Below are 12,538 nucleotides of genomic sequence, written 5' to 3' on the forward strand. Positions count from 1 at the left end.
GTATCTCCTACGTGCAAGAGGCTCAGCTTGCATGCTGAGGAAACAAATGCACGGATTAGAATCCTGCTTCTTTCAGATCAGCCGCTATGCCCTCGCTGGCCTCGATTCTCTGCGCTGTGAAGTGGGCTGGGCTGCCTGGAAGGGCGATCTCAGTCCAGCAAGGGGCTTGTATCTGGTTAAATTTAAACCGGGTGTGGTGTCATACTCCTGTAACGCAAGCACTGCGGTGGGTAGAGGCAAGAAGATCAGAAAAAGTTCAAGGTCATCCCACGCAATGTAGCAAGTTCGAGGCCAGCCTGGGCTACATGAGACCTTATCTCAGAGAGAGAGAGAGAGAGAGAGAGAGAGAGAGAGAGAGAGAGAGAGAGAGAGAGAGAGAGAGAGAGAGGGAGGGAGGGAGGGAGGGAGGGAGGGAGGGAGGGAGGGAGGGAGGGAGGGAGGGAGGGAGGGAGGGAGGAAAAAGAAAAGAAAAAAAGGATTCCGCTAAACTGATTTTTTTCAGAAAATAGAAATCGCGTCTGACTCCCGAGGCGCCATCAGGGGGCGCCCTTGTGCAAGGTGCTGGGCGCCAGGCGCCTTCTCTGGCTCCCGGGTGAGTTCGGCCGTGGCCACCCCCACTCCCCGCCTCCACCTTTGGGGGTTACCTCCCCTCTCCTCCGTCCGGTTCACACGCCCACCCCCACTCCAGCGCGTGTCCCCGCTCCAAGGACTGTCTCCGCAGCCCAGCCCAGCGCCCCTCCATCCCCCGCCCGGCCCAGACTCCTTCCACCCACGCAGCCCCATATGCTGGGAAGAGCCTCCCACTCCCCATCTGTCAAGCCGCTTCCTTACCCCCATTCCCCCGCTCCGCCGCCATCCCCTCCTCCGGGAAGCCCTTCCTGATTGACAGGACGGGGGGGGGGGGGGACCAACATTGCGGGACACTCGCCTCCAGCCCCACTGTCCTAAGCCGAAGGCTGTGTTGGGCGAAGGATGAGCTCAGCGTCTAGGTTTGGGGACAGATGCAGAAACTCCGTGAGCTTCAGATCATGGGAAAAACCTGGCAAGGTTCAGCAGCTAGCAGGGACCCCCCCTCTTTTTTTTTTGTCCCGCCCCAGAGGCCAGGAGAATGGGGCGCAGGCCCCACGCCCCGCAGGTGCGGGATCGTGGGAGGGACGGGGACTCAGGGCCCGGGGAACTGGGTGCGGAGGAACAGGGTCTGCTTTTCTCGCCTGAAGGACCTGGTTTCATTTCGCAGATTGATTATGGCTTCATGTGTGGATGTGTGTGCGCGCGCGCGCACGCGCGCGCTGGGCGTCGTTAGCTGTTTCTTAAATGTACCTTGCTTGTCTAATGAATGTTTGATTGCACCTACATCCGGAGGCTGTTTTAATGAAAAGTGAAGGCTCCTGGAGGGAAATAAATAAATAAAAGACCGTTCCCCATTCCCTCTGCACCTCCTTCTCCCACAACTCTCCGTCCCCAGCTGTCTTCTGAAGCCCGTGCCTCGCGGACGAATCCTGATCCTGTTTGAATGTTCTTGTGTAAAGGATGTTTCTCTCACGGGGAAATCAGCCGCCTCCATCGGTCAATCTCCGGGCTTTTATTAAGGGTGCAAAGGGGAGATGAATGGAGAGAGGGGGCTGAGGAGGAGGAGGGGAGCCCTTTCTCTCCCGCCAGCACGCTGGACTGCCGCTTTGTTCACTTGTTGACTTGTGGGTTCTGTGTCAGCCTTTGCCTACGGTCAAGCTCGAGTCGTCAGAATGTGATCAGCAACCCACAACTGCATTCTGACTAGGAATTTGCTGAACTCGAGAAAGCTTCAGTTTCTTTACCTGTAAAATGGAGCCCATCGTATTCATGTCGTGGATGGTTGGGTGACGGTGCATTATGCAAAGTGCCATTAAGTGCAAAGTAAGTGCTCAGCGAAAGCGGCTGTAAAGATCGACTATGCAGGGGACAAGGGTGACACACAGACCCCGACACTGGTGGAGGCAGTGTGAGCTTGCCTTGAGAGGTGGAATGTCTGAGGTTCATCAGTCCGCAGGCCATTACCAGGGCCTGTGTGCCAGGCTCTGCTCTGTGCTCTGGATTCAGCTGTGAGAGCAGAGATGGTCTCTGCGTTCAGTATGTAGCCTGCCAGCAGACCCTAATAGCTGAGACATAGCTACAGAGTAGGACCACTTCAGAGCACAGAGGAAGGTGCCCCACTCCACCCCTGGCTTCTCAGAAGAAGGCGATTTCATCAGGCAAAGATGAGGCGCATCTGGGCATTTCCTGCTACAGAATGTTGAATTTAAGAGAGTGAAGTCATGGCTATTGTGGAACTAAAAGGTCAGTCCCTGTGTGCTTAGAAAAACAGTTCTGGAGACGGTGTGGTGGTGTGTGTGTTTACTCCCAGCACTGGAAGGCAGAGGCAGGCAGATCTCTGAGTTTGAAGCTAGCCTGGTCTACAGAGCAAGCTCAAGAGCTGCCAGATCTTAACCTCCAAACCCCCAAGACAAGAAAGAAGAAAAATAGTCCTGGGTTCAAATCCTAAGTTTCCTACTTTCTGTCTTTGTGACCAGATCTAGTTATTTAGCTTTTCTGTGCCTTGCTTTCCTCTTCTGTTAAATGGGTATATTAATAATAAAAGGCTCATCACAACACTCTTTTCATTGGGGTTTTGTGGAGAATGAGAGGGCATTCACCAAGCGCTTAGCACAGGCTAGGCATGAGGTTAACATTCGATAACTGCTAAATAGTATTAATACTCATTGGTCCTGGAAGATCATGGGCGGGGGGAAGAGATCAGGAAGTACCTTATAAACAACCTAAGCACAGTAGTGAGCAGGGGAGCCATCAAGTCCTCAGCATCCCTGATGTCATCCCTGGTTCACTTTACACCCAACCTCGGGCTCCTCAGCAGCCATTGTCAGCGCTACTGTCATACCTCATCGCGCCCCTGACGGTTCCTTGCCACTTCCACAGTCAGCACCCTGGTCCCTGCTGTCACCATCTCTCTTCTGCCTGGCTGCGGTGGCCTCCTGGCTCGTCTCCCCAGCTGTCTGCTCTCCACACTGGAGGTAGAGGGATCCTGCTAAAATGTGAGGTAGATCGCATCACTGTTCTGTCCAGGGACCTTACCCGGGGTGGGCAAAGCCAACGTTTTCATGATGACCTGACTGGCAGACACTGAAGTGAGGCCCATTGCCGAATCTCACCCCGCCCTCTCTCTAAAATAAATTACAACTATTTATTTATTCAGTGAGCTCATGTGAACACACCATGGCGTGCATGTGGAGCTCAGAGAGCAACTTGTGGGAGATGGTTCTCTCCTTTGACCTTGCGCTTCCTGGGGGTCCATCTCAAGTTAGCAGGCTTGGTAGCAAGTGTCTGAAGCTGCTGATATGTTTCACTGGCTCCCTTTTTGGTTTTTGGTCTTATTCTGTAGCTCAGGCTGGCCTAGACTATGTAGCCTGAGCTAGCCTAGAACTAGATGGTCATCGCTCTGCCTCAGCCAAGCAAGTACTAGGATTACAGGTGGGTACCCTATGCCTCGCTCCCTCTTTTCTCGGTCCTCCAGGCTTGCGGGTCTCTGCATCCCTCCTTCAGAGTGAGTTTGCAAAGCTCTGTTCTTTCTCAGGATTGCTGCCTGGTCCAGCCGCAGGTGTCAGTGAGAGGATGCTCCCCTACCTCTTCAGGCGGAGGCTCAGTGAGGCCTTCCTTCCCTCCCCCATATAGCAAGCCTACCTCCTGCTCTCTGGTTTCCTCCTTTTTAGTAGCAGTGACCACCACGGAACACCGCAAATTTGCTGGATTACTTACCACTGGTCCCTCCCCACCTCATCAGAGCGCGCAAGCCTCGCGAAGACAATGGTTTTGTTTGTTTCATTGTTATACCCTTGTATCCAGGGCAGTGCCTGGCACACAGTAACCTCTCCATAGCCATGTGTTGAGTGAGTGGGCTGAATGAACATGTGCCAGAGAAACACAAGCGGTGCAGTGCACAGAATGGGTGGGGCCACGCCGAAGGCAGAGAGGGAGACCTTGACAAGCATCCAGGGCAGGGGCGTGCTCGACTCACATGGACCAAGGAGGTATTGCTGCTGGAGAGGGGTGAGCTGCCTGAGAAGTAATTCAGTCCGGTCTGCGTGGTTGGGAACCACTCGGCTGTGGAAGAAAGGATGAAGTGAAGGATGGTGGGCATGAGTGATGCTGGTTTCCGGCGTCTTGGTGGTTGGTGGTGCCAATTACTGAGCTGGAAGGAGGAATGGGCTGGGGTGACTGTTACCGATCTCAGCGTCTCTCAGCCTCTGTTACTTCGTCAGCAGAGTGGGGAGGTTGAGTCCTGCCACTGTCTGAGGTGATGATGAAGACAGAGAGGAAGATGAAAGAAACGGCAAGCCCTGTAGGAATTGCCTAGTTGGTTAGACAGGTGTTGATTTGGGGAGATCTGGCAGGTAGGTGAGATACTGACCTGCAGTAGACTGTAATAAGAGGCTGGCCCAGAAGGAAGGAAATGCCAGGGAAATTGCTTTGGTCCATACATGTAGGCGATAGGAGAGGGAGAGAACAGTATGATATGAAGTGTCATGGCTGTGTGGAGGCGGGACTTGGTTGATTCTGGAGTGAGAATTGGGTACCAGAGCGAAGGTTGAGGTTTAGCCCGAGGTTTTCATGCAGAGAGACCACAGGGTAGCTTGAATTTAGGTGTGGGCGGCAGCAGGATGGGGGTGGCATAGAGACACAGGGTGGATGATACTGACTGCCATAGACATCCTTCTCCGCCCCCGCCTATCACATAAGAGAGACGTGGTGATGCTGAGCACGGAGAAGATAGATCTGAGTAACCGGATGCGAAGCCTCAGAGCACAGCCACTGGGTGTCTTCCTCTCCATGTTACCCCCCAGTTGTGCTTATGTTGGGGGTCAGGTAGAGTGGGATAGCAGAAATTCTGATGTTTTTATTTACTGGATTATGTTTGTAGTTCTGGGAATCATGCGTGCTATGCCACTGAGCCGCACCCCAGGTTTCCCTTTGCAGCTTCTGAGGCCTCTGGAAAGTGCTGGGCAGTGTGGACTTGCAGGCTTGTACCCGCCCTCTGAGAGGTCAGGCTGTGGGGAGCAGAACCTTCCCTGGGCCCATTGCAAGCTGTGCCAGCACCCTTACTTTGCAGGGAGAGGCTTTCCAATGTCAATGTCCCTTGGTTTATAAGAGGTAGAACTGGGGCTTGAACCCACAGGGTTCGTGTCCAGAGCCCGGGTTTGTAACCACAGATTAATCTGACCAGGGTCGGAGAGTCTGATCCGAGTTTTACCTATCAGAGGATAGACATGTGGCTGTGGACACCTGGAGAGGTCACCAGAGAGAAGTGAGGTCCCTGAAAGTAAAATGGCCTTTAGAGGGAGCCAGCCGGTAGACACTGCCTCATTCATTTCTTCTTTCACTCATTCGTTTTATATTAATAATATAATTATATATACAAAATATCGATCTCCTGGGTTCCAGGCACAGGATGATAGAAACAGTTGAATACCTTTCATGTGCCAGACACTCCTAAGCTATAGGCTACTGTAGGAACTAAGCAGCTTGAACTCCTGCCCCAATGGAACTTATGTAACATACATAATATATATATTATGTATATATAATACAGAAGAGACAAAAGAAGCAAGACGTGTGTGTGTGTGTGTGTGTGTGTGTGTGTGTGTGTGTGTGTGTGATAAATAATAAATATCAAGAAGGAAAAACAGGGAGTGATATGAAGTTGAGATTCCAAGCAAGGTGATGGGGAAAGGCTTTCATGGCAGGAGATGAGAAGCACAGGCAAGAGTCATAGTATGCCAGGCCCTTCTGGTGGTGAACATGTATGTATTTATCAGCTATAGCTGTGCACATTGACAATCCAGGCATCCCGGAGGCTGAGGCCAGCCTGGGCTACACAAAGAAACCTTGTCTCAAAAAGCCAAAATGAGGCTAATGATGTAGCCACACAGTGAAACCTAGCACACACCAGGCCTCGGCTTGGGTCCCCATAAATGTGGTTTGGTGGCAAAGGCCTGCAGTCTCAGCCCCTGAGAAGGGGAGGCAGGAGAGTTATAGATTCAAGGTTATCCTTTACTACTTGTGAGTTCCAGGCTAGCCTGGGTTATATGAAACCCTGTCTCAAGGTGTGTATTTTATAAATACATATTCATAGTTGGGCATGGTGGATTGTGCCTGTTAGGGAGGTTGAGGCAAAAGCCACAAGTTTGAGTCCGACCTCAACTGCATAGTGAGTTCAGGACCAGCCAGGGGGAGACCCTGTCAAAAAATAAAAAAATATATATATATTTGTATCTATAAACATTCATACACATTGCCGAAGGCCGGTGGAGTGTTTTGTGTTGAGTGCTTGGCTTTGCTTTTGTGCATGGAATCTGTTTAAGTGTTCTTTGGGCTCAGTCCCCGTGCAAGAGGGACTGAAGTAGGAATGTACACTGCAAGGGTCTGAGGTCCAGGTCCAGCATCAGACTTGGTTGGCCCATGGGGCACAGGAGAGCTAGAGCATCCTTCAGGAGTGTCTGGAACTGGGTAGCTGGCTGCTCTTTCTGGTCAGTTGTGGATATGGAGACCTAGGTGGGTCCTCAGGCAGGTTCCTTTATTTAAAACCTCTAAACTGCCCGCTGGACAGTGGTGGCTCACACCTTTAATCCCAGCACTCAGGAGGCAGAGGCAGGCAGATCTCTGTGAGTTTGAGGCCAGCCAGGTCTACAGAGTGAGTTCCAGGACAGGCAGAGCTACACAGAGAACCCTTGTCTCGAAAAACCAAAACCAAACAAAAGAAACAAAACAAAAATTAAAAAAAAAAGATACAATCTCTTACCCCAAGCTGGAGGGTGGGGAGGAGCGCTGTGCCACGCTGTCCTTCTGAACATGACGGAGCTGTTCCATTCCTAAGTCCACATTGGTGTGGTCACCTGCATAAGGCCTGCACAGGGCCAAGCCAACATCAGGCAACTGCCCAGCAGAAATCACTAACTGGACTCAGTGGCTTAAAAAAAAAGTGGGTAGGGGATTTATTGGGGGTTGTCCCTGGGAAATTAGAGGTAGAGTTGGATAATCAAGATATACCGTATAAGTATATAAAATTGTCAAAGAATAAATAAAAAAATTGTAAGATTTTTTTTAAAGCTAGCTCCTTAATTATTTTATGTGTATGGGTATTTTGTCTATATTTGTCTCTAGCCCCATTTTTAGTTTAATTTAGTTTAGTTTAGTTTAGATTTTCGGGACAGAGTTTCTCTGTGTAGTTTTGGTGCCTGTCCTGGATCTCACTCTGTAGACCAGGCTGGCCTTGAACTCACAGAGATCCACCTGGCTCTGCCTCCTGAGTGCTGGGATTAAAGGCCTGTGACATTTAAATTATAAAAATAAATATTTCTTACCCTCCTTTTTTAAGGCAGGGCTAGGGCTGGAGAGATGGCTCAGTGGTTAAGAACTACTGCTCTTCCAGAGGACCTGAGTTCAGTTTCCAGCACCCACATCAGGCTGCTCACAATCACTTGTAATTCTAGTCCTAGGAGGTCAGACTCCCTCTTCTGGACTTGGAGTGCACCTGCACACATGTGGCACACACACACAAACACATGAGTACATACACACACGTACATACATACATATGCACAGGTACATTCACACACATTCACACACACAGGGACACAAACACACACACACACACACACACACACACACACACACACACACACACACGTAGATAAAAATAAGCTCACTATGGTACCACATACCCTTAATCTTATTACTTGGAAGACAGAGGCAGACAGGTCTCTGTGAGTTCCAGGCTATGTAGTGAGACCCTATCTCAAAATAAATAAATACATGATAGAAATAAATACTTTTAAAATAAGAATAAAGATCTGGGTGGTATATATATATATATATATATATATATATATATATATATATATATATATATTTGTCTTCTTTTTTTTTTTCAGAGCTGAGGACCCCAGGGCCTTGCGCTTGCTAGGCAAGCGCTCTACCATTGAGCTAAATCCCCAACCCCTGGGTGGTACATATTTTAATCCCAGCATTTGAGAGGCTGAGGCAGATGGATCTCTGTTAGTTCCAGACAAGCTTGGTATACAATAGTGAGTTCCAGGATAACAAAGGCTACACAGAGACCCTGCCTCAAGGAGGAGGAGGAGCAGGAGGAAGAGGTGGTGGTGGTGGAGGGGGGGGGGGGGGAGAGAGAGAGAGAGAGAGAGAGAGAGAGAGAGAGAGAGAGAGAGAGAAAAGGAAAGAAGTCTAGAGTACAAGAGTATCAGGATCTTGCCATGGAGCAGCCTAGGCTTATCTGGAACTTAGAATGTTCTCACCTCCGTCTCCTGAGTGCTGGACTTTCAGCCATGGACCACCATGCCTGACCTCTCTCTCTCTCTCTCTCTCTCTCTCTCTCTCTCTCTCTCTCTCTCTCTCTCTCTCAAGATTTATTTATTATGTATACAGTGTCCTTTTGGCCTGAAGAGGGCACCAGATTTCATTATGGATGGCTGTGAGCCAGCATGTGGTTGCTGGGAACTGAACTCAGGACCTCTGGAAGAGCAGCCAGTGCTCTTAACCTATGAGCCAACTCTCCAGCCCCGCCTGACATCTCTTACCCCACCTTAGATGAAGGAGGGAAGGAGGTGTGTTTGCACTGGCTAAGACTGTCTTCCAGGCTCTCAATCCAGCTCTCAACCCCAGCTCTGGGCCCACAGGAGGGGATCAGAACCTGCTCTACTCAAGAGAAGGGGCCCAAGAGCAAATCAGGAAGAGGATGGAGTGAGACATCTATCTCTTGCCTGGAGTGGACCTGTTCTTTAGGAAGGGACTTGAGAGATGGGGGCCAGAGGCTTCTTGGGGCAGCCTTGATGGGTTGTCAGAGTGCCTCTGGTTTCAGTTTCTACTCAGATGCATGACGCCTGGCCCCTGGCCTTGGGAGGCTTTGCTGGCTGGCCGGCCTGCCACGCCCACGACGGTGTCGCCTGCGTGACAAATGCCTTGGATGAGGTGGTTACGTGGGAAAGGGGGGCTCGCGGCCCTCGGGTCTATGCCCCCGGCGACCCCTTATCAATCTGCCCGAATCATGGTGCCAGGCTACACGGAACCACGCAAAATCTGCTTGCAGAGGCTGGCTGGCACTCTGCTTTTTTCTCTTTGCAGCTGTGACTATTGCTGTTTCCTTGTGTATTGATTTCAGGGAGTTAACTCTCAATGTTTCTGATGTGCCCCATAAAGAGAATAATGATTCCTCAAAAGTGGCTCAATACCCCCACCTATAATTCAAGCTTTTAGGCAAACAGTTAAAGAGGGTCCTAGAAGTTTGGGGGAATTTATGAATGACTTAGAACAAAAAGAATTTATGACTCAGAGGGACAAAGAGTCTAGCGAGGAGAGATGAAAGTAAAAGTCCAGGAACTCATAAGCAATCCACACGCGCAGCCAACAGCAGCTGCAAGGAAGCAGTTACAGGAACTAGCCAGTCCTACAAGAATTATCAAGGGACAAATAGAGTTTCTCATCAAGGGTCGGTGGTGGCAACCCCCTAACTTTAATCCTAGATATAATAATTATTTGGAGCCATTGCCCTTTACGGGAGCTTATGATAAACATGGGAACCAATGGGTGAATCATAATAGCATGAAAACAGAATGGCATAAGTTACAGTTCATGGAAAGAATAGCTAGGTCCCAACCCCCCTGGTGCCTTCTCACTTGCAAGCAAAGGTTAAATATTTTCACACAAATGAAACCATGGTTAGAACGATGGTGGGAAGGGTTTAATTTTGATACAAAACAAAGGTCTAATAACTACGTAGAAGGAAAAACTTCAGCTAGGGCCGTAATGTTCTCTGTCTGGATGAGGGACCACAAAAGAGGAAATAACACCTGTACTCATGAGATCTATTAATCATTCTGAGAAAATTGTGAGACCACATTGTTAATTCTATGTCTATCGCCCCACTGGCCGATTGCCATGTTTCCTCAAATGAATGTATAAAAAACACTGCTTGATCTGAGTAAAATTGCAGCAGTTCACAGCATACTCTGGTGTCTGTGTCTGTCTGTCATTCGCCGAATCCCACTTATCCTGAGTACCTTCAACCCGTTCTCCCTCGGTCTGGTGTTCCTACTGAGACCCAGTCCGCGGCACCGGCCCAGGAAGCTTTTTCTCTGTCTTACCAAATAGATGACCAAGCTGCTTGCCTCCTTAGTCACTTTTCTATTTTTATGATGAAACACCATGACCAAGCAACTTATTTTGTGGTTGTTGTTGTTTTGCTCTGTTTTGTTTAAAACAGGGTTTCTGTATGTAGTCCTGGCTATCCTGGAACTATCCAGACTAGGCTGGCTTCCAACCCAAAGATCTGCCTGCCTCTGCCTTCCAAGCACACAGGTTAAAGATGTGAGCCACTACTGCCTGACTGACCCAGGCAACTTACAAAAACAGCATTTAATTTGAAGTTTAGCATTTCTGAGGATTAGAGTCCATGATGGCAGAGCAAGGGTATGGGGTCAGAAAGAGCTGAGAGCTCACCTCTTGACCCTCAAGTAGGAGGCAGAGAGAAACAGACACTGGAAATTGCAGAAGTATTTTGAAACCTCAAAGCACACCCTAGTGACACATCTCCCCCAACAAGGCCACAGCACCTAATCTTTCTCAATAGTTCCACCAACTGAGGACCAAACATTCAAAATATTAGCCTGGGGGTGAGGGCATTCTCATCAAACCATCACATCCCACTCCCTGAACCTTCCCTCAGAGGCTCATGGCCATGTCATAATGCAAAATGCATTTAATCTAACTTCAGAAGTCCGCACAGTCTTTCAGTCTCAACCTAGTTTAAAAGTCCAAAGTCTCGGGGCTGGAGAGATGGCTCAGAGGTTAAGAGCAATGGCTGTTCTTCCAGAGGTCCTGAGTTCAATTCCCAGCAACCATATGGTGGCTCACAACCATCTGTAATGAGATCTGGTGCCCTCTTCTGGGCTGCAGGGATACATGCAGACAGAACACTGTATACATAATAAATAAAATCTTTAAAAAAAAAAAAAAAAAAAAAAGTCCAAAGTCTCTTCTGAGACTCAAGGCAATTTCTTATTTAACCCCCCCCCCCATAAAATCAAAAAGCAAATTCCGTACTTCCAACATACAATGGTGCAGAATATACATTACTGTTCCAGAAGGGCTGGAAGGGAGCATAATGAGGAAATACTGGCCCACAGCAAGATCCAAACTCAGCAGGCCAAACTCCAGATCTTGTAGCTCCATGTCTGGTGGACGCTAAAGAGCTTAGATGGCTCTGCCCTTCTGGATTTGCTGACTACCACACACTTCCCTCTCTAGGGCTCCTTCCACTCCCTGTGTGTAGCTTCCCTTGGCAGCGATCCCATGACTCTGACATCTTCCATATCTTGGGCTCTCCAACGAAATCTAGGCTTCATTTTCACGGCTTCTCAGGACCTCCATGCAGGGACTCCCTTGCCCCATGCCTGGCCTCACCAGTGCTCCTTAGCCACGGGAGAAGACTCCATAACCTCTTTACCCGTGTACCCTTCACATCTCTGAAGCCAGAACCACCCAGCAGATGATGCCCAGTTCAGCTGCCTGCTTGGGCCGGAGCCCACCCCACCCCCCCCAAAGCCCTTGAATCTCATTTACAGCAGCTCTTCTTTGCTGTTGCTCTTCAGGAGCAAAGGACAAAATTCCTCAGGCCTTCCCTTTTTACAAGTTGGAGGCTTAGTTGGGTGGGGTCTCACCCTGAGACCTTCGATTCTGTTTCAGAATACATCTTATCTCTTTAATCTTTCACATCTTTTAGCACAAGCCTTGACTCCCACATTAAACCTCCTGATGCTCTTTTTTGCAGAGGAGGGAACGAAGTCCTTCATTTTGTATTTCTTTTAGCCCTGCTTGTTCTTTTTCATTGTATCCCTGCATGAGAGTGACTACTAATAACCACATGACAGAGTCAACATTAGGCTGTCTTGAAATCTCCTCTGCCAAGAACATTAATCTAATACCTTTCAATTTAGCCTCAGGCAGATTCCTAGGACAAGAGCAGAAATCTAGAATGCCAAAATATCGTTAGGAATGGTCTCTAGCCCAGCTGTTAATATTATTCCCACGCTGAAACCTCTTGAGCTGGGCCTCCGTAGTCCACATTGCTCTCAGCACTATTGTCTTTCAAGCTTGCACTAGAGTGGCCTACTAAGCCCCCATCAAGGCATTCAACGTTCCTAGTCCAAAATTCCCCAAACCTACTATATCCTCCAAAATCCAGCATGGTCAGGCCTGTCTCCCTGGTACCAACTTTTCAGTCTTAGTTACTCCCTGAGTCTGGTCAAAGTCCAGCCTCTTTTGGGGAGCAAAACATAGAGAGGGGGGATTCCAAAAAATGACCCGTAGAGGCCTTTGCAAGGCCTCAGGCTACTGGCTGGGGGGGGGGTGGTGGTGCTCAACTGAGGATAACCATATCAACCCTGCAATTTCCAGCCAGTTTGAACCTTGGCTGCCCCTCCTACCTGGAAGGTGTCGG

The 12,538-nt window shown here is 49.3% G+C and overlaps 2 long non-coding RNA genes across 10 annotated transcripts in view; one reads left to right on the forward strand and one right to left on the reverse strand.

Annotated features, from left to right (window-relative positions):
* The first annotated feature begins 482 nt into the window (after nt 1-482).
* LOC128112745 (uncharacterized) overlaps nt 483-12,538 on the forward strand; it is a 53,506-nt gene continuing 41,450 nt past the window's right edge. For 2 of the 8 annotated variants that reach the window (XR_008219138.1, XR_008219137.1), the window contains exon 1: nt 3,918-4,077. This is a non-coding gene — a long non-coding RNA (uncharacterized LOC128112745). Of the gene's footprint in view, nt 593-1,805; nt 2,314-3,917; nt 4,161-12,538 lie in introns of those variants that run through there. The other 6 variants (XR_008219136.1, XR_008219133.1, XR_008219135.1 and 3 more) reach the window with 6 other exon arrangements.
* LOC128112746 (uncharacterized) lies at nt 1,568-4,156 on the reverse strand. 2 transcript variants are annotated; one of them, XR_008219141.1, is made up of 3 exons: nt 4,046-4,156; nt 2,912-3,058; nt 1,568-1,814 (listed from the first exon to the last, which is right to left on the reverse strand). It is a non-coding gene; the product is annotated as an uncharacterized LOC128112746 (long non-coding RNA). The 2 variants fall into 2 exon arrangements; XR_008219140.1 differs by lacking the exon at nt 4,046-4,156 and adding an exon at nt 3,712-3,777.

Source organism: Peromyscus californicus, unplaced genomic scaffold (genome assembly GCF_007827085.1).
Source record: "Peromyscus californicus insignis strain IS unplaced genomic scaffold, ASM782708v3 Scaffold_17__1_contigs__length_78620276, whole genome shotgun sequence".
NCBI classification, from domain to species: Eukaryota; Metazoa; Chordata; class Mammalia; order Rodentia; family Cricetidae; genus Peromyscus; species Peromyscus californicus.